This window comes from Chrysemys picta, chromosome 3 (assembly GCF_011386835.1).
Source record: "Chrysemys picta bellii isolate R12L10 chromosome 3, ASM1138683v2, whole genome shotgun sequence".
NCBI lineage: Eukaryota > Metazoa > Chordata > Testudines > Emydidae > Chrysemys > Chrysemys picta.
Genome location: NC_088793.1, coordinates 199037803 through 199059778, shown reverse-complemented (window position 1 = coordinate 199059778; position 21976 = coordinate 199037803). Strand labels below are relative to the sequence as shown.

The 21976-nt window shown below is 45.1% G+C and overlaps 1 long non-coding RNA gene across 1 annotated transcript; it reads left to right on the top strand.

The window, feature by feature from the left end:
- The first annotated feature begins 4566 nt into the window (after positions 1-4566).
- LOC135982566 (uncharacterized) lies at positions 4567-19738 on the top strand. The gene is made up of 4 exons (XR_010599977.1): positions 4567-4922; positions 5974-6119; positions 18266-18360; positions 18471-19738. It is a non-coding gene; the product is annotated as an uncharacterized LOC135982566 (long non-coding RNA).
- The last annotated feature ends 2238 nt before the right edge of the window (positions 19739-21976 follow it).

The window sequence follows — 21976 nt, the reverse complement described above, 5'->3', positions numbered from 1 at the left end:
CTACCTCAGTGTCTTGGATAAATTCCAAGGTGGCTAATTACATTCTGTCTATATTTCCCTGTGGTTGCAGTTAGAAAAAATGGTTCCTTTTTTCGTCTAAAATCTGTTCAGTCATGTTGCTCATTCCAAATGGCCGCTCTGTTTCACCCCAGTGGCTGCTGCATTTTTCTATAGATGATCCCTCTATTTGCAGTTTGAGAACTGTCTGATGGAAAGACACGCTATAAACATAAGATAAAATGATTAGGGGACTAGCGTATCCTAGAGAGGAAGACTACCTGAGAAGAAGACTAGCCTTGTATGGGAGGCAGTGTGGTCTAGTGGATAGAACACTTGACTGGAGACCTGGGTTTTATTCCTCCCTCTGCCGTTGGCCTCTGGGTAAGTTGCTTCCCATCTCAGTGCCTCAGTTTCCCTATGTGTAAAATGGGGATGATGAAACTGACCTCCATTGTAAAGTGCTTTGAGATCTCTGGATGAAAAGTGCTCTCTAAGAGCTAGGTATTAGTATTACTGTAGTCAGGTCATTTGCCGGGAATGCAGGAGATGTGGGTTAAAGTCCTAGTTCTCCTACAGAACTTCTCTATGACTTGGGCAGGTCTCTTAATCTGTCTGCAGCTCAGTACCCCCTCTGTAGAACAGGAGTAATAATACTTCTGTGCCCCTCGCTCTTTGTATGTCTTACCAAGAATGGGCAAGGACTTGTGTCTCTTCCTATGTGTCTGCCAAACACCAATAGGACCCTGCTCTTGTTTAGGGGCTCTAAACTGGATAATGGAAACAATACAATAATTGTAAAAAAAAAAAAAAATCACACTTCGTTGTGATCAATTGAATGTTATAAATACCTTTGAAGTTCATAGAGATTTCAAGCATCTTAAATACAAAGGACCAACTTCACCTTTGATGGAAAGGCACTGAAGTCATTGGAATTTGACCCCAAAATATTTGTTGTAAATCTTTATTCTGGCCCCAAGTAGCCATGAGTCAGATAAGCAGCAAACAGAAAATTGCCCTAGAGTTTTATAAGTACCATTTTGTAACAAAATATTTAATATTCCTAATCTTTGTTCAAATCAACTGTATTGAAAATACATGGGGCCAAATTCTCTGCCGGTGTAAATTGGTGACTGTTTGTCTCCCTTGCCTTCCGCTATGCCTGCCGCAGCTGTTTTGATTTTTACACGGCACTGCTGCATGTCCCTATCACAGCCTTTCTCCTCCATGCCCCGAGCAAGTTCCTGCAGCTGGAGCAGAGCTGTGTCTGCAGAGCCTCCTCTCCTCACAGACCCAGCAGCTCCACCACCTCCCGTGTACTCCAGGCAGGAGCGTGTTTGCTGCGTGGAGCCGGCATGCTCAGCTGGGAAGATGCGATGTGAGCTGTCCACATTGAGCAAACAAGAAGAGCCATTTCAAAACTTCCTGGGGCTTTAAAAGGGGAGAGACGCATGCCTGTGTACCTGGCTGCAGGGCAACGGAGTTAAAAACAATGAGCAGAGCGGTCAAGGAGGGCATTGTGGGACACCTCCTGGAGGCCACTGAAGGAGACATATGCAACGCAGCAGTGTCTATGCCAGTGGTTCTCAAACTTTTGTACTGGTGACCCCTTTCACATAGCAAGCTTCTGAGTATGACCCCCCTTATAAATTAAAAACCCTTTTTAATATATGTAACACCATTATAAATGCTGGAGGCAAAGCAGGGTTTGGAGTGGAGGCTGACAGCTCGCGACCCCCCCCATGTAATAACCTTGTGACCCCCTGAGGGGTCCCGACCCCCAGTTTGAGAATCCCTGGTCTACGCTGACACTGCATCACTCTAAGTATGTTGCCCTAAGTGCTACGCCTCTCGTCAAGGTGGTTTTATGATGTCGGCGTAGCTGGAGAGTTAAACTGGTGGGAGGCGCATTGCAGTGTGTTAGGTTGAACCTAAGCTTCCTTATGTCAAGTTAAATGTGTAGTGCAGTCAAGCTCTAACTTGGCATTGCAGAGAGTAGAGGCAGAGACAAAGGCATGGCTGAGAGGCATGAGGGGGTAGGAGATTCCAACGGTGGGGGTCTGCAGAGGCCATTCAGGACGAAGGGAGAAGAGGGAACCTGATAATTTTTTCTCCCATTTAAACAAAAATAACCAACCTGTACAGACTAACTTTAGACCTTTGGAAAATTGTCCTAGAGTAGTTCAAATGAACTCAGGCACCAATCAGAGCTGGCCAGCAACAAGAACAAATGTAGAGGATTAATGGGTGGGGAGGAAGGGTTAGTGATCCTGACTGCTTTCATGTGTGAAATAAACATATGTGAGCTTGATTTAGTCTGAGGAGCAGTTTACATCTCCTTGAGTTTTCACTCATGAAAGTGCTGACATCTTGAGAACATGACCCCCAGAGCCATGGTATCGGATGACTCCGACTGTTGGCAAAACATCACCCCAGCCTGTGTTAATTGATGGTTTTAAAAAAAGGAAAAATGAGGAATAATTTGAAGTAATTTTATCTGGTCAGTCGCTCTCAGCAAAGGGGCCAATGCTCAACTTCTGTTTGTCAGTATATCGCAACGAAGTCAATGAAAGATAATGTGGCTTAGTGGCCCCCCTAAGGAAAGGAATTTTCCCTTCCCTTCCTGTGGAACGAACTCTGTCAGTCCAAGGCACACTTCTCCAACCTGCCTTCTTTGCACATAAACACATAGCAGAGTGTACATTAAAACAAACCCAAACCCTCCGAAGCACACTCGACTCCCCTGGGGAGAAGTTGAGAACAAACCACACATGACAGAGGTAAGTCACATGGCTTAATGTGCTACTAGAAGACACCCAGATACTATGGGGATGAGGGATGGTGCACATGCTTAGATGGACCAGGCAGCGCATTGGCCTGGAACTCAAGAGACCTGAGTGTTATTCCCAGATCTGCCCCTGGCCTGCTGGGTGGTCTTTGACACATCATTTCACAGCTCCATGCCTCAGTTTCCCCTGCTGTAAAATGGTGATAATGATACTGACCTCCTTTGTAAAGCCCTTTGAGATCTATGAGCGAAAAATGCTACATTACTATGACTGTAACTACACCACATTATGCCAGCTAAGGTCTGGCTCAGCAGTATTTTGTTATGTATTGTAGTCTTGGCAACTTTGAGCCAGGCAACACTATCTTGGTGTGTCAGTCCTGTCAGAGCCTTACGGCCTGATCTGGCAAGGTGCTCGTTACTATTATCTACTATCTAGAGGCCCCAAGCTGAGCTCAGGACCCCATTGTGCAAGGCTCTGTACAGACTCAGAGTAGGAGAGATTCCTTGCTCTAAAGAGTTATAGTCTCAGTAGACAAGCCAGACAAAGAAAGCGAAGGGAAATAGAAGCAAAGAGAGTGATGTGGCTGGCAAAAGTCACACCGCAGATAAGTGACAGAGCTAAGAATAGCCATTGGACCACACAGCCTGTGAAGCCATAACACTTAAAATCAATAGGAGCAAGAACGCTCAGCAGTTTTCAGGACAAAGTCCCCATTTGTGCTTGCATATGTTACAATACGTTTCTTCAATTCCTATTCTAGGCTTTTTTTACTTAGAAAACTCTGGGTTGTGTCCTTGTGGGATTTCTTTTTTTAAATTGTGTCTGTTAATTTTTAGAAGAATGTATTTAAATTTCCATGCCAACAGGCTCTCTGTAGAATTGGATGGGAGACAGAGCCTCTCATTGGAGCTGCTTGATGAAGAATGTTTCAAAAATAAACATATTGTTTTAAACAGCCTAGAGATCTGCTCTCAGTAACTTTGCCGCAAACAAATCAAATGGTCTGTCAACAGCCCAGAAATTTGCATTGCAGCACTATCTATATTGCAGCATTCCGAGCTGGCTGTGAGCTTTGTAGTTGTGGGTAATTTTCATTAGAATTCAGCACACCACACTGCAGACAGGGAAACCTGCCAAGTATTTTATTTGTAAGAAGGAACTACATGACCCATTTATGCCTTCAGCACTAGCAACTTCTCACTTAAAAATTAATGCAGATTTCAAGTACCTGTCCTATGCTTTGCTCTGCTTTCTCCCTGAGAAACCTACATCAGATGGATGACTAGGGTAAGTGGTGAAGACTGACAGAGGGAAAGCATTGAGCTCAAGGTGTTTTCCTGCTTTTGCTGCTCAGTTTTTGTCACCTCATATCCAGAAGAAAAGCAACGGGCCTAGAAAACTGCAACTGATTTTTTGACGGCCGAGTAATTAACTGGGTGAGATATTATTTGATGAGACCCTTACATAAAGTGGAGGTCTTGTTTGCTCTGCACCAAGGTTACAAAACCAGTGGATGTTTTTATAAAGGCAGAGCTCTCCCCTAGCCTCATTTCCTGCTAACAATGTATTTGCTACGTGTGAGTCAATTGGGCTGGTCCACCCCAGAGACAACTGAATTCTCATGGTGCTGTATTTATACACAGCCAGAGTGAAGGCGTGTACTACCCCTATAAGGGTCAGCCAGGAGCTCATAATCAGAACCCTTTGAGTATAATCAAGGAAACTCCCTGCTCCGCCCTAAGACTGACCTATTTAAACAGGGAGACAAAGTGGCTGGGGTAATATCTTTTCTTGAACTGACTTCTGTTGGTGAAAGGGCAAGCTTCATAAAGCTCTTCTTTAGGTCTAGAAACAGGAACAGCAAGAGAGCTAGGACTCAAAGCTAGCTTGCTATGGGGGGGAAATCTTTTCTCCAGGTTCCTGAAGACATACCTGAACAGGCTCAGAGACTTTGTTTGAGGGGCTTGTGGGAAGGGCATCTTGAGCTGTTAATACAAATATTCCTTCTGTGATACCTTGTTAAAGAAGCCATACTTATTTTTGATTAGGCTTTTTTATTTTATTTTTTCCTTGCTCCGTTGGCCCAGATCCCTTTACAGGAGATGTCTAATGCCCCAACTTGAGAGCAGTAAGGTAAGAGGAGACTAAGGGGGGATATTATAGTTATATAAAATCATGGGTGATGTGGAGAAAGTGAATAAGGAAAAGTTATTTACTTCTTCCTATAATAGAAGAACTAGGGACCACCAAATGAAATTAATGGGCAGCAGGTTTAAAACAAATAAAAGGAAATTCTGCACATAGTCAATTTGTGGAACTCCTTGCCTGAGAAGGTTGTGAAGGATAGGACTAGAACAGCGTTTGAAAGAGAACTGGATAAATTCATGGAGGTTACATCTGTTAATGGCTATTAGCCAGGATGGGTAAGGAATGGTGTCCCTAGCCTCTGTTTGTTAGAGAGTGGAGATGGATGGCAGGAGAGAGATCACTTGATCATTACCTGTTAGGTTCACTCCCTCTGGGGCACCTGGCGTTGGCCACTGTTGGCAGACAGGATACTGGGCTAGATGGACCTTTGGTCTGACCCAGTACGGCCGTTCTTATGAGGTTCATCTGCGGTGCCAAACCTGGTCACAGGGGTTGCTCTGAGATTCTGCCTAGCCCCTATACAAGTGTGCAGTAGGGGGAGTGACAAAGGAGTCTCTCATAGGCCTTGCACAGCTCATGTCAAGTCCAGGTAGAATTGCAGTCCCTGTACTCAAGTAAGCACAGAATTGGCTCCCTAATTACTCTGGGAGGAAGACATCAGTGCCCCAAACAGATGCTGGAAGCGTGGTGACAAGGTGGAATTCTGGCTCCTATACCACTCTGTGTGAGCAACTGGAAGTGGCCAGCCATGCTCTGGGGGAGTCTTTCTCAGCATGAAGAGATGCTGCACTGTATGTGTGCTCCCTCTATGTATTGGGAACTCCAGGAGGCATTTGCTGCCTCTTTGGGGCAGAATGCTTCTATGTGCCCACCGAGGAAGCATGTCTCTACAGTGTCCCCATACACGGCTGTGGCATAAACACTACAATCTAGCCCATAGTCTGCAAAGCCCCTATGGCCAGCCCAAGCATTCTAGAAACATGACTCAGGCCCCCAAAATTAAAAAAGAAATTTATTATTTTTATTTGCCTTCTAGGGTTCATGGCTTCAAGTTTTTCTCTAGGAGCATGATGGCTAGGATTTTCATTCAGCTTAAATGAAAGCTGAGACTCCCATGTGGTCACAGGACTCCAGGAGCTGGGGACATAAGAAAAAAAAACACCAAATATCCTGAGATTTGCAGTGAGTTAGCAATCTGTTTCCTTCAAGATAAAACACTTTCACTGATCAAAAAGTATTACGAAGTTGAATTGTCTCCATTTAATTATTTAAGGCTGCTGGCTGGCAGTTTACTGGAATGAGTATTAATACTGCTGGGTGGTGGTTGTAAATCCAATTACTGTTAAGACGTTCAGAGCATCTGTAGAGGTATTTTTTTCTCAATGTCAAATCTAAAGGAATACAATATTCGTTGTAAGGAAAACTTAAAGCTGGATCACTTCTGCTCAGTAGAAACCTGATCCTGGGCCCAGTCATTGCGATGGGAAAGCTCCTATTGACATCGACAGAGCAGGATCAAGTAATGTAACATATCTTCGGGCACACAATAATATGTTAGATAAGAACTATGTGCTTGCATAGGGTGAGCTGGGCAGCCTTTCTCAGTGCGGGAGAGAGACTGTGGAAGGATCTGGGGTAGCTGTTTCTGCAGAGCGGCACGTAGAAGGACAGCTGCCAGGGTCTTCTAGAACAGGGGTTCTTAACCTTTTTCTTTCTGAAGCCCCCCCCCCCCCCCCCCCGCCAAACATGCTATAAAAATTCCACGGCCCACTTGTGCCACAACATGGTTTTCTGCATATCCCGTAGATTTAAAAAACAGGGCTGGTGTGAGGGGGTAGCAAGCAGGACAATTTCCTCAGGTTTTGGCTTGAGTCCCCGGTGGCGGGGCTCAGGCTTTGGCTTTCTGCCCTGGGCTCCAGCGAGTCTAACGCCAACCCGGCTCTCTGGTTTATTTGGGCGGACATCCTGAAACCTGCTTGTGGTCCCCCAGGGGATCGCAGAAACCTGGTTGAGATCTGCTGTTCTAGAGCTGTGTTTCTCAATCTTCTTGATACCAGGGACCAGTTTGCTGCCTTCCTGAATTGCGTCAGGGAGATCTTGGGGGCTGGTCGTTGAGAAACACTGTTCTAGAAGAGGTGAGGGGACAACCCTGCACCATGGGGTGGAAAGCCCAAAGCCCCGAAGGGATGGGCTAATGGTGGGAACCCTGCTGTCCAAGAGAGGAACTGTTTACGCCTAGGAGGGCGAACTGGGCTGTTTGTTTGGTGTGTTCTACTTTCCCAACCAATCAAAAGCAACCACAACCTTCCTCTGGCATTGATTACAACAGGAAAATTTGTCATGTTAATGGTTGTTTGGTCTCTCTAGTGCTCAGTAAGACACCTCATGCCCAACAATGCACAGATCACGGAACCACTTTTCGTATTAGCCTTGCTTCAGTCCCCCCTAAGAAGCACTGGCATAACCGCCTCCACAGTGCAAGCAGTCCTTCCAACATTATCCCACAATGTACAATGTCATTGTTCACGTGGCCTCTTCTGCTTCCTTCTGTAGAGGGGTCCAGCTTGCCAGAAGCACTTAACTATACAAATGGTGCTGTGCACAGGAGGAAACTCATCTGTGTGCTATTTTGTTCCCCAACAAGCAATTCTTTCAACAGCAATCTACTCCCTCTGTTGCTATCACATCTTGGAGGAAGCCAGGAAGGTGCTGCCAGCTGACCATAAGCTAATGTGTGGGTGCTGGCACCTATCTTGGGGCTAGGAGGAAAGCCAGATTGAGCTGACCGGGGTTGCTGAGAACACTTGGATCTATGATGGGGTGTCTGATCTAGCTGGAAGGGACTTCACTTCAAGGAGCAAGCAGCCATGGAAAGAGGGAGGGACTTAGGAGTCAGTACAAGCAATGGGATAATAGTAGGCCTACTGCAGAGATGAAAACTTTCTGCTCTTTGAGGAGCTGGACTGATGGCTCTCGATTAGTCCTCCTATGCAGTGAGATGGGCTATTGGACAGGCTTTGAGCACAGCTGTGATGATGGAATGAAGAGGACCCTGGCTTTATGACCTGGATGAACTCAAGGGACAAGGAGCTGGAATGGGAAGTAACCGAAGGTTTAGTGAGATCTCAAACTTCCTGGGGAGGCCCAGGGTGCAGATGCAATAGTTGAACCAGCTCAGAAGATAAGAATAAATTGGCAGACAAGGAACCTCCTATGTTGGCTGTATAATTATCTTCACAGGAGGGTGGAATTACCCACCTTTCCTCAGCTTCTCCAGTCCCAATTCTCCTCATCTCCAGTATGCTCCTTCCCTAGCATGCGTATCCTCCCCTCTGTGGGGACACTGGCTGGTTAGAATGAAAGTGCCCAGCTCAACATGTGCAGTGATTGGCTAAGCCAAAACACATGGATCAAGTAAGTGCTTTGACCCTACTGCTGAATGTCATGACATAGACCTCTTTTTTCACACCCAACATAATGCTGTTTCTGTGGGGCTTCTACCACTGCCTTCCTCTGATTGTCCACCATTAAATCTAGCCATGTGGTTTGAGGAGACACTGGGAAACACCTGGAAACAAGAACTGATCTAAGGGGAGAAGAGTTGAGCCTAGGCTGGCCAGATGTCTAGCCTGTGAGCAATAATACCTGAAGTTTCAAGCTGCAGGCCAATGCAGCTGGCTTTCAAGAACCTTTGCAATCCACCTGAAACAACATTTAGGGGGAGAAATTAGGGTGTATTTGTAGCCAGTTTCATAAGTGAATCAAGCTTAGTTTGCGTGTTTTATTTTATTTTGCTTAGTAATCTGCTTTGTTCTGTTTGCTATCCCTTATAATCACTTAATCTGCCTTTTATAGTTACTAAATTTGTTTGGTTTATTATTAAACCCAGCGTGTGCAACTTCTAACTGGGGGAAGGGGGGGGGGCAAGAAGTTGTGCGTATCTCTTTCCACATTGAGGGAGAGGGCGAGTTTTTTATGAGCGTGCGCTGTGCAGATTTTTCTATACAGCGCAAGACAATATACCTTTGGGTCTGCACTCAGGGCCGGCTCCAGGCACCAGCTGAGCAAGCTGGTGCTTGGGGTGGCAGATTGTTCGAGGCGGCATTCTGCCCAATCCTAGGGCGGCACGGCCGCTTTTTTTGGTTTGTTTTTGGTTTTTTTTGTTCCGCTCTGGCCGCCCTGTGGGGGGCGGCGGCGCGGAGAACCAGAGCACCCTGCAGGGCAGTCCTCTTCCTTCCCTCCCCACCGGAGCGGAGTCCTCACGGCAGGTGGCAGGAGGCGGCGCAGCAGGAGGGGCTGCGTGGCAGCACCCCTGCTGTAGCCCTGGCCGCCCCTTCTCTCTCTCTCTCTCTCCCCCGCCTGCTCCCTTCCCCCCCACCCCCAAACTGGTCCCCCTGCACCTGTTCTCCGGCCGTGCCGTAGGGTGGTTTTTTTGCTTGGGGCGGCCAAAAAGCCAGAGCCGGCCCTGTCTGCACTCCAAGGGAGGTGGACACCTGAGTGCTGGGGCAAGTCCCTTAAGCTGAGCCTTCCCAGGGGCAACCTTCAAGGGGGGCAACCCATCACAGACATCACTGATGACAAGTAGTGTGGGTTGATTTTAATCAAGGCTATTTAAATTGCCAACTAGAAAGCCTTGATTAACAATAATTTATTTTAAGCAACTTTACCGTTTGTGTTTATTACCTTCTAAAGAAAGGTACATTTTCTCATGGGTTGATATACCCATTAAAACATGTTGATTTACAACTAAATAGAGCCTTTATGGTAGATTGGTACATCCTTTTGGTACCTGGGAGGGTACAGTATAACCATATACATTTATTTAAGCAACTATATAGCTTACTATTTTCAGTAGTATTTTAGAAAATGCTGAAGGACATATTGCTTAGTTAACAGATGATTAACTTTTTGCTCCTGTTGTGTGTCAAGGTGCATTAGGATGGTAACTGAAATTTAAGTAAACACACCACAGCATATACAATTTGTTTTTATTAAACTAAGCAAGCCCTTAATACATGACCTGTTGTGCCATGTTTACAAAGCTTGATCACAAAAGTTAGATGTTTTTCTCTGATTCTCTGTTTATATGGAAAAGCAGCTTTTAACTCAGTTTTTAATAGTGACTCATAGATTCAGCAGATTTTTTATTTATATTTTTAGATCATAATTTTTGGCCTTAGTTTATTTTGTATGAATGTCAGATTTGCTTTTAAATAGGCTCACTTCAAAAAAAATTGTTAAATAACAAAAAAACAAACCCAAGATTTAAAACAAACAAACAAACAAAAAACCTCATCCATTTTTATCCCCCCCAGATGGCTAGTGTTGTGAGGGACACTGTCTGTGTGGAACAGTGATATCCAGAAAGGGAGAGACTTTAAAGTGACCTGGCCAGAGGGCTGAGTCAGAAGAAGAGACCACACGGTTGGAAGAGGGTATAGGATGATGAAAGAGCTGCTGTCCCCACTCAGGAGGGGGTGCTCTAGCCGTGAGTCCATTGTGTAGAGCCAGATAATATTAAAGTAAAGGAGTATACATCCACAAAAGTTCTCTCAGATTCTTTCAAATGGGGAGGGATAAGTTATTGAGTGGGGAAGAAACTGTGGATTATTTGATGGGCTTTGGGAAATGCATGTTTCCAGGATGTGCTCTAGTAACTGCATAATACAAATGCCTGTTGTATGCTACATATCACTCCAGAAATTGATGAAGTTCTGTTACAATGATTATATTGGTCTTCGAAGGGGAGATGATCCAAGAAGCTATATTAGTTAATCTTCTATGGGTGATGACAATGGTGCATTTCTGGTTGACTCAAATGCCAATAATAAATTAAGGATACAAACCAGATGCATGACAAACCACATCTGTTTGATAAGTTGTCTCTTTGGGGTGAATTCCTGCTTCCCCGCAGAATATAGGAAGGAACCAGGTGGGTTAACAAGAAGAAAGGTGTCTAGGATTCTCTTCCCTGCAAGGTCAGTACATCGGTGAAGATTGATGGCTTTCCATAGTTGATTCCACAATATGTATTTGAGAGTAAAGTAGCTATGGCATTTTCAGGCATGGTACAGTACGTGGCTGCCTTGATAAGGTGAGCAAGTATAAGGTTTTAATCTTACATAAATTAATAGTAGCTCTGGGAATCAGTCATGGCCAGATAAGAAGAGTCTAATGGTCTGGGTATAAGATGCTTTATTTGCTGCATGGGAAAATACTGCCATCAATTAGATAAGTTTTTATATCTAAAATGGGTATCATGTGACCAAGTGAGATTGTACCTGAAATGCACAAGCTGTGGTCCAACTCAGCTGATGAAAAAGGCTATATGAAAATACAAGTAACCACTTACATGATGTCCCAAGTTCTACTTTTGGGATGCTTGGTGCTGATTTTTCCCCTCCTCCATCGCCTTGTGTGTGGGTTCTTTATAACTATAAATACTTGTCCCTGGGGGAAGGTGAGTGAGTGGAGGAGTAGTCCAGTGACAAAGGCACTAGCCTAAGACTTGGGAAACTCCGCGCTCTGCCACAGACTTCCTGTGTGACTGTGGGCAAGTCATAGTCTCTCTTGCTTCTATTTCCCCCTTTTATTGATAGGGAATAATAGTACTTCCCTGCCTAACAGGGGGGTGAGGATAAATATATATATTGTATTGTATAGATTGTGAGGCACTCAGATACTATGGTAATGGGGGACAGATAATACCATAGATACAGGTATTGCTATGATTATTATAAAATGTTTTATGCAGTCCTATTTCACACTAGGTACATCCTGAGTGTGATTTGAGTCAATCATTATTTAAGGCCAAACTTATCTATCGAGGTACTTATGGTGAAGAGGATCATATAATACTTCAACACCCCACAATCTGGGAACAGTGGTATACTCTGAGATAAACTGATGACCCAGTCTGGTCAGTGCAACCCCCCACCCCCACTTTGGATGCTTGGGGGCAGAGGATAGACTCATAGACTCATAGACTTTAAGGTCAGAAGGGACCATTATGATCATCTGGTCTGACCCCCTGCATGCTGCAGGCCATAAAACCGTCCCTACCCCTTCCCTGGACTCTGCTGTTGAAGTCCCCAATCCTGTTTTTAGTGACTGCAATCGGCAGAGACCCTCGTGCTAGAGATCCCTGCCCCATGCTGCGGAGGAAGGCGAAAAACCTCCAGAGGCTCAGCCAATCTGCCCTGGAGGAAAATTCCTTCCCGACCCCAAATGTGGCGATCAGTAAGACCCCGAGCATATAGGCAAGAGTCTCTAGCCCGACCCTGTTAGCCATTATACTATTTACCCACCATTGCTTGGCTTTCCTTGACTACTATGTTTTACCATTAAATAGATAGAAGAGGTGGATACCCAATGATCCCTCACTGCTCCCCTGTCTATGGCTGCCAGAAGTGAGCGAGGAGTCTGCAGTGAGCAGTGGCAGAGTTTTGCGTTTCTTTGCTCTGTTTGGCTGCTCCAAGCAGAAATCTTCTGACCCAGGCAGAGCAGATTGAAAGTCAGAACACAGAACATATAAGTGTGGTTTTTGTCTCCCTGTATGAGGCTTTTGCAATCCTAACACACACCATCACGAAAGCATCCTAGTTTGAAAGGACAGTCACATCCCTGGAGCTGAGGGTACTTGGCATCTTGCAGGAGCTAACCTTTAATGCTGTTATCTGTGGACTGTACACTTGCGCACCAGTTCCCCACATGGTTATAGATTCAATTTAGTTAAGTGCAAAGGTATCTGGTATAAACATGGTCAGAAAATAACCCCTCCCCCCATGTTCATTTCAAATGAGTCCTTATTCTGCAAACCATAAAGATCCCCCAGATGTAAATGGGAAAACTTCAGCTTTCTTAAGGGAAGAAAGATGCCCTTGCAGTTATGACACTGGCATGGGACTCAGGCAACCAGGGTTCAATTCCCAACTCTGCTTCAGGCTCCCTGTGTGACATAGGGCACTTTAATCCTTTTGGCCTCTCTTCCCAGTCCTCTACCTGTATGTTCTATCCATTTAGCTTGTAGGCACTTTGGGGTAGGGATTGTCTCCACTGTGTATGTACAGCACCTAACACAATGGGGAACTGATGTTGAGAGGGGCATCTCAGCCCTACTGTAATGCAAATAGTTCTCTCAGTGCATTTGTGAGGGGATGTGAGATCACATCAGAAAACACTCCCAAGATCAGTTCCCTGGGCCTGTTAAAACCAAGTTTAATTTAATAATATGGGAGCCTGCTGTTAGCAGCTGCAGTTACATGATGCAAGATGCTTGGCTGCTTGTGATATGATCACACTGCATAGGACTTCATTAGCAATTCTTCCATCTGACACTATGCTTTGCAGTTGAGTTTTTGGGGCAGTGTGCTGCTGTTTCGCACATTGACAGTAGCTTAATGCAGCTGTCTATTCACAGAGATGTGACTGTTCAGGCATCAGCAATCTAAAATGTCTCGGCTATTTGGATCATTACGGAGCAGTGAGTCACATATGCAGCCCTCTGTAGTGGGTTTACTGTGAATATTCATTCCCAAGGCAACTTCACAACCTCCCTGCATCTGTCGTTCTGTATTCAAATTCTGATAACTGGTAGTGCCTGTTGGCCGTCATGTAGAAAGGAGCATAACCTGGGTAATGGTGGAGGATTCCTTATAGAATTAGGGATGTATTTTAAAAAAGTACTTTATGGTTCTCTCTCCCTGCTACCATATGGAAAGCCTTGGTTTGATTCCTAGGCTTAGTCTCCTGCTTAGCCCCTAAGGCAAAGGAGAGCTTCTCTGATTCCAAGCTGCAATGATCCCATGGCCAAACTAGTGGGTGACAGTCTCTCTAGGGAGTAGCACGTATAGGGGATGACCCAAGGCCTGGAGTGAAGGAAGTCACAATTTGTATCTTGGTTTGCCTTACAAGTTATCCCTCTCATCATGGCTGGTTGGATGCCAGTGTGATCCAGAGTGGATGCAATTGACGTTAAGCACTGGACTCTTTCAACTGCACTGAATCATTTAATCACGTGCTGTGCACATCCCACTTCTGTTTTCTAGTGTGAGGGTAAAAAGAGGGGCAAGATATAAATGGGTGTGGTCTGAAGAGACATGAGTTGTGTGCGACTGTAAGTAAGAAAACTAGATGCTTCTCTCATTGGCCTTACTAGGCAGGAGTAACTCGCTAGCCGCACACTAGAACCAGGATCCCTTGAATTCAGTGTCCCGTTCATAACTACGTACATCCCGCTCTGCCTAGAACACTGTCCTCCTGCTCTGCAGGATCAAGCATCCCCCAGAGTCACCCTTTGTCCTGCTAGCTGGTTGTAGTGATCCTAGTGGCACCTTTTGGGTCTCTGTTTTCCAAATGATGGATGTAACATGCCTTGCATGAAAAAATGTGTATCCCCTCTGTCACTTTGTTTCTTAAGGATGGGTGACCTTAGAGGAGCTGAGGTATTAATGTCACCGTTCAGCAAACGGAAACCATTCCTCGTACTGTGGGAATGGCAACCTGGAGTGAAGGTCGTTTCTGGCTTTGCATTGCATTTGAAGCAACCCCCAAACTGAGGGTCTGATCGCAGACTTCCTTAGAGCCCCACTGAAGTCAATGGGGCTGTGCTCAGGCCCAGGGGTTTGCCCAAGTTCATCATATTGCAGAACTGGGGCCTGAATCTGCATGGCTGGGGTTAGATTCAACAGATTTGTATGTAGCTGGCTGGGATGAGCTTGGACTTCCACCCAGCTCGGTCTTCATCCAGTTCTTCTGCTACAACCAGCCAAAAGTTTGTATCTACGGGGGGGCATTTCCAAAGCATACAGACCCCCTCAAAAATAATTCCTATCCTTTATCCATAAGGACTTGCTACATCCTGTCTCACGGACACTGTCTTTCTTCTCTCCCCATTCCTATTTACTCAGATACTCTAGTAATGATGACTGTATATCTCTCAATCTGTAGTGTAGTGATCATAACACCACCTGACCCGCGTAAGGTAGGGAAGAGCAGTTATTCCCATTTCACAGATGGGTAACTGCAGCACAGAGACTAAGTGACTTGTCCAAGGTCACTCAGGAAGCCTGCTACAGAGCAAGGAATTGTACATCAGGCTAATGCCCTAGCTGCTGGACTATCTTCCGGTCCAGCCATCTAGCACTGACCTCTTGATATTTTCATAAATTCTGCTGCTCTTGGTGCACGATCCTTCTCCTTTGTAGCATTCCTGCAGCATTTGAAGCAGCGTTCCTGAATCTCTCTGCTATGCAGTCCAAAGCTGAAATCTGATCTGTCTTTGCTTGCCTACCTCTAACCAATTTTTTGTAATATTGTAAGAAAAACAGACAAAGGGCAAATTGTGACATTTAGCTAATGGCTAAAGTAAGGCTGCAGAGCTTTGCCAGCCTATGGGGAGTTCATAGATTCATAGATTCTAGGACTGGAAGGGACCTCGAGAGGTCATAGAGTCCAGTCCCCTGCCCTCATGGCAGGACCAAACACTGTCTAGACCATCCCTGATAGACGTTTATCTAACTTACTCTTTAATATCTCCAGAGATGGAGATTCCACAACCTCCCTAGGCAATTTATTCCAATGTTTAATCACCCTGACAGTTAGGAACTTTTTCTGAAGCACACTTCCTCTCAATGGCCCATTGCATAGGGGATCATGAAGGTTGCACCCTTTTTTTATCATATGGTTCAGCCTGCTTATTCCCAGGCTGTGGGTGTATGTTTTCCAGTGTGGGAAGGGGTAGCTCTGTACTCACTACAATTTTGTGAGCTGTGGGACTGCTCACAAAATTATTTTCCTAGATCCTCATTTTGATCATGTCTCTCCTCTCTTTGTATCCTCCACTGCATCAAACACAGACCACTTGCCTTCACTTTCATGACCTATCCCCACCTTATCAATCATCTCTTTACTATTGAGATGTCAGCGCTGGACTCCACTCTACTAGTGATACCAGTCTTCATTGCCCACTTGTCAGACTTTCAAACAAGCACTTTGGTGCTTTCTCCCATGCTGCCCCTCCTGCATGGGCGGATCTCCCCATAAACCTCCATAAAGCCACCTCAGCACCATGCCTAACCTTCTCGGTGCCTAGGAAATCACTGGTATTCACAAAGGCTGAGTTAGGGGAGTAGGTTCCCTATACAACGAGAGAGAGGCGCTTCAAAACAGGATTTACAAAACCCAGCATGCTCAGTGGCTCCTTGCCTAAACTAGCCAATGGAAGATTCCAAGATGAGGGATGTGGGCTAAACCCTGCTCCCTCTCAGAGATATATGCCTAAACTGGGCTGCTTGGATTTTTGGCTCCCTCTCTTGGCATTAAGCACCAATGCTATTTTAGCAAGACTGGGGTGGGGAGGAGGCCCTCCCTCATAACTTTTAGCTCATCTGGGTACTCATCCAGCATGTAAGAGACCCCTGGCTCAAGTCCCCCACCTCTACCTGAAGGGAGAAGGAATTTGAATCTGCTGTCTCTCAGGTCAGTGCCTGAGTTACTGGGCTATTCTGATGTGAGGCTCCTCAGTCTCCTATTAAAGCTGTTGCACTTAGCATGAATAACTTTAAAAAGTCACTGGGGCAGGGGAACTGGATCCTAAGTCTCCCACCTTCTAGGTTAGTGCTCTAACTGTGGAAAAGTACAAAATCTTTTGGATTTGGCCCATCCAATTTAAGGCCAGAAGGGACCATTGCGGTCATCTAGTCCAACCTTGAGCATACCACAACCCATAGAATTTCACCCAGTGATTCCAGCATCTAACCCGTATCTCTGGTTCAACAACGCTATCTCTTCTAGAAAGACTTCCGGTCTTCATCGGATGACTTCAAGTGATAGTGGATTCTCCATGTCCCTAGGTAAGTTTGTCACCGATAGGATCATCGGTCATACTCAGACAATACTCAACTGCTTAAAACTACTACTCCTAACTCAGCTCATCAGGTGAGAACATTTCTCTTTTGTGATAAAAGAAAGCTACTCACCGTGTGAGGTAACAGTGAACCTTCGAGAAGTGTCCCCCTATGGGTGCTCCAATGTAGGTGTATTCACATCCCTGTGCCTCAGATCAGAGATTGTAGGTAGCAGTGTCAGTTCAGCCTGCACCTGAACTCTCTGTCTCAGACCTGGCCTCAAGGCTATCCAGCACTGTATGGGTGAACTGCCCTCAATTCCTTCTCTACCACAGAGCCCCTTAAGAACCCCGAAGTAGAGGGGAGGAGAGCGGGTCATGGAGCGCTCATAAGGACACACATCTCGAAGAACCACAGTTACTGCACAAGGTGAGTAACCTGTTCTTCTTCTTCGAGTAGTGTCCCTATGGGTGCTCCACCGTCGGTGACTCTACAGTAGTTACCCCCGAGGCTTTGGAATTGAGTCTAATATTGATGATGATATGGTGGAGCCAAACATGGCATCAGATGCAGAGTCATCCGTGATGGCATAATGTTCTGTAAAAGTATGAGCAGATGCCCAAGTTGCTGCTCTGCAGACTTCTGTGATGGGAACACTTTTGATGAAGGCTACAGAAGTGGAAACAGATCTCATGGAATGAAGATTGCCGGAGGCTGAAGATTGCAGATACAATAGCAAGAGGTAATGAGGTTTGATATCCATCTGGAAAGTCTTTGTTTTGAGATTGAGGTTCCTTGAGACCTCTCTGCAATCGAAAGGAATAGTTTAGATTTCCTGAAGCTTTTTGTTCTATCCGAATGGAATGCCAAAGCTCTTCTGACATCAAGTATATGTAATATTGATTCTCTCTTGTTATGGTGAGGCTTTGGGGAAAAGATTGGAAGGTGAATACTTTGGTTTAGATGGAAGGCAGAGGATACTTGCAGGAGGAACTTTGGGTGTGGTCTCAGTGTGACCTTATCCCTAAAGAGAATTGTGAAGGGTGGGTGTGCCATTAGAACCCCTATTTTGTTGATTCTCCAAGCCGAGGTGATAGCTACTAGGAAGGCTGTTTTCATAGACAGATGCATAAGCAAGCATGTGGCTATGGGTTCAAAATGAGGCTTTTTAAGGCACTTGAGGGCCAGGTTAAGGTCCCATGTTGGTGTAGGACACCTGATTTGTGGGAAGAGGTTGCCCATACCCTTGAGGAATCTTTTTGTTGTAGGATGAGTGAAAACAGAGTAAGCTATCTTATGATGAAAGGTGGTTATGTACCTTTACTGAATGTAGAGCTAATCCTTATCCGTAGAGTGGATGTGGGGGTAACGTGTTTTGAGTCTCACCAGATTTGGAATCTTTTCCATTTCTGCATATATGTGTGATGAGCTGTTGTTGTTTTTCTTCTGTGTAATAGCACCTCTTTCACATCCTCTGAACAGGACATCTCTGCTTTTGAACCATTGAGGAGCCATGCCTTGCGTCAGAGGAGCTGTAAATTGGGATGGTGGCTCTGTCCAGCATTCTGAGCGAGGAGGTGAGGAAGGGACTGCAGAGTGATTGGCAGGCACATCGCTAACATGTTTGCCTTGGCCAGGTGGGAGCTAAGCGAATAACTTTTGTTCTTTCTTTTCTTTTCTTGAGCAGGACCTTCGATCTGAGAGGAATTGGAAGAAAGGCATAAAGGAGACCTGTGTTTCAGTGACAGAAGAAGGTATCTCCTGGCAAATGATGCCCAAGTCTGGCTCTAGAGCAGTGCTGGGAGCATTTCTTATTTTCGGTTGTGGCAAATAAGTCAATATTGGGGACTTGCCAATGTCAAAATATGTTGTGAAGAACAACAGGGTCCATTTCCCATTCCTGTTCCTGTGAAAATGTCCTGCTGAAGGTGTCCGCTGTGATATTCTGCACACTGTGCTTCATTTGCATGATTTGCTGTAGGTTACCCAACAGGTTTATCGGATCTTAAATTTAAAGCCATAAGAATAATGCAGACTCCCAAAGCGCAATGTCTGAATGTGTCAATTATTTCATAGACACCAACCCCTTTGCCTTTCTGCAGGAGGGGTGAATGTTACTCTGTTATGTTACCTGTTACTATTTCAAAAAAGGAATGTCTACTATTCCGTCCTCTGCCAGCCACCCTTCCCACCCCCCACAAATGGAGGAAGTCCAGAAACAGAAATTTTTTCTGGAATACAAACTAATGAAAAATTGAACTCCTTCCCCATTCTCCCCTATATTAATAGATATAATTTTTTAAAATAAATTATATCTCGAGGATAAGCAAACATACTCCCTGCTACACTACTCTATCTACTGGAAGACTGGAGTGACCTCTGCTGTTTACCATGCAGATCTAGGAACACTTTTTATTTTTCACTTAGCAGCCATTTTGATTGAACAGATCCTTACGGAATTGTAATTTTTTAACTCTTTTTAATCTGGAATCAAATGTTTCTGGTCCTCCTCCCAGAATGCTGGGGTGTGTGTGTGCGTGTGTTCTTTTTTTTTTAAATACCAATACGAAGCATTCATTGAAAAGACTTGGTTTCGCTCTAGATTACAAAAATGTGTGTGTAATTTTTGGTAATGGAATTGTTGAATAGGCTAAAAGATCTCGGTGCTGAAAGGAGCGGTTTGCATTCTACACGTCACTGAGGAAAATGTAGAGTACATTTTCTGCCATCAAGCTTTAGGCTTGAACAAATTCTTTTAGAAAGATAAAGCATGTGATCCTCAGAGCATGTCCACATTTATTCTTTTTAAATGTCTGTATTGGTCTGGGGTTTCAACAGCCCACTTGCTGGCATTTACTGTTCTTGGTGCTGGAAAATTTTTTTAATAAGCTTACAAGTCATAGCATTCTAAAGTTATTAATTGTGTAGAGATAAAGGTTATAGGAACATCCTGTATTTCTTTGGTTTTCCTTGATTTAACACCTCTGTGCTTTGATATCACTTTCAATTAGAGATCTCCTGCATCTGGCTGTTACTATATTCACTGCTATCAAGCACAAACTAATAGGGGCAAATCCACCCCTGCCTCTTTGCTGGCAAAGGGTCCCCAGGCAGTGGAACCTCTTGCTATACTTGCCTGGAAGGGTGCAGGACAGCATGTATTGTGGTAATCCCATTCAGAGATTAGCACCCAGTGTGCTAGGCACTCTACCCCAAAGAGCTTACATCCTTAAATATATGGTGAGAGATAACAAAGAGGGAGATTGTGATTAGTGTCCTAAGCAGTGATGACAGCACACCAATTGCTGTTTGTTAAATATTTATATTATATAAATAATAAAAATATTTATTATTATGATTGTACCCAGAGGTTCCAATCAGGCTGTGAGCAACATTGTGCTTGTTCCTGTATGCACGCAAAACAAGACCCAGGGCCGGCTCTAGGTACCAGCAAAACAAGCTGGTGCTTGGGGCGGCACATTTTTAGGGGCAGTATTCTGGCACGGGCCATGACGCCCCTAAAAATGTGCCCCGGCCGCCCTAACTCACCTCCGCTGCTGCCGCTCGCGTGCCGCTGCTCGCCCTCCCTCCCAGGTTCTCAAACCCGGGAGGGAGGGGGAGATCCCAAGCGATTCGCCCGTCGCGGCCGCTCGGGATCTCCCCCTCTCTCCCAGGTTTGAGAGCCTGGGAGGGAGGGGGAGACCCCGAGTGGCCGCAGCGCACATGCTGCTTCTCCCTCTCCCTCCCATGCTTGAGAGCCTGGGGGGAGGAGGCAGGGCTGGGGATTTGGGGAAGGGGCGGAGTTGAGGCGGGGCCGGGGGTGGGGTAAGAAAAAAACAGGGGGGGGGCAAAATTGTTTTTGCTTGGGGCAGCAAAAATCCTAGAGCCGGCCCTGACAAGACCATCTCAATCCACAGAGGAAGGTCAGGGGATGGGGATACACCATAAGAGCAAATGAATCTGATGAAAAATTGTCCCAGCTTTGTTAGTTACCTGCGTTGTAGGTTTTTGGGGGAGGGGGGCAGGGGGGAGGGAGGTAATAGAGGTGGAGAGGGAAGAACTGTTACAGCTTGTCACCTGCCTAGCCATGATCATCAGGTTAGATTTTGGTAGGCATTGTGGCAGAGTCTTAAGGAGAGGCTTAAGGAAGTGGCTGTTTAGATTTTTGTCATCTTTTACCAGGGAGTTTCCCCATTCCTGCCTTTAGTATCTTTGCTTCTTCCTCTCCAGAAGAGTAAAAGGCCTCTCAGGAAGAACTAGACTCTCATAGCTGATGCCCATCAGCGACTCCCATGGACAGATGTTGAAAATGCATGAAATGTCCTTTTCATTGCCAAACAATGAAATAAACACTTCCGTTCCATATTAAACTGTTCAGAGCCAACAATCATGCGCTGAGTTGCGAGAAATGCCAATGCTAAATTAGAAACAGAGGGACAATAACACACAATGAAATTAAAGCAGCCCGCAAAGGCCTCAAACATGGGCAAGCTCTTGGGACAGACAGAGCTCGTGGGGAGGGTGGGTGGAGAGAGAGCAAAGGGTTACAGAGGTTAGGTAAGAAAATGCACCACAATTTAGAAATAGTACTCCAGATGCTCTGAACCTAGACTACTTATCACTAGGACCACTCTATGCAAGGCTATGTATTTAATCGTGTGTGGCGTGTTTTTGGTTTTAGCTCTTGGGTATGAGATTAAGACCAGTGTGTCACTGCCTCTAAGGTTATTTTCTGGTACTGAAAAGCGCCTATTTGCTGATAAGGAAACAGAAATAATTTGTGTAAGTGGTAAAAGTCTTGAAATAAGTAAATATATATTTTAGAATTCAGCTGCTATTCCCCCTGAACAGACCTTATTTCTTGGTCTCAGTAGTAAAAAGAAATAAAATTTGTGTTTTTGTTTAAAGTGCTTCCTGTGACATTGTCTGACTTTTAGATGTGGATATTGATTTTTCTGAGATTGAAAAACAGTGTATGGCTTGATGTAGCACAGTTTGCAATGTGGCAGAGGCTACACTCTGCCCTTCAGCATAGCAAATTAAGGGCACAAGCAAGCCTTTAAAGTTGAATTTGGGAGTTGTGTGGTTCGCACACATTCCCCTGTGATTGTAATACACTTAGTCATGGTAATTTTAGCTCTATACCTATACAAACAGGAACATTTTCAAACTGCTTTTTAGTTGAAAAACAAG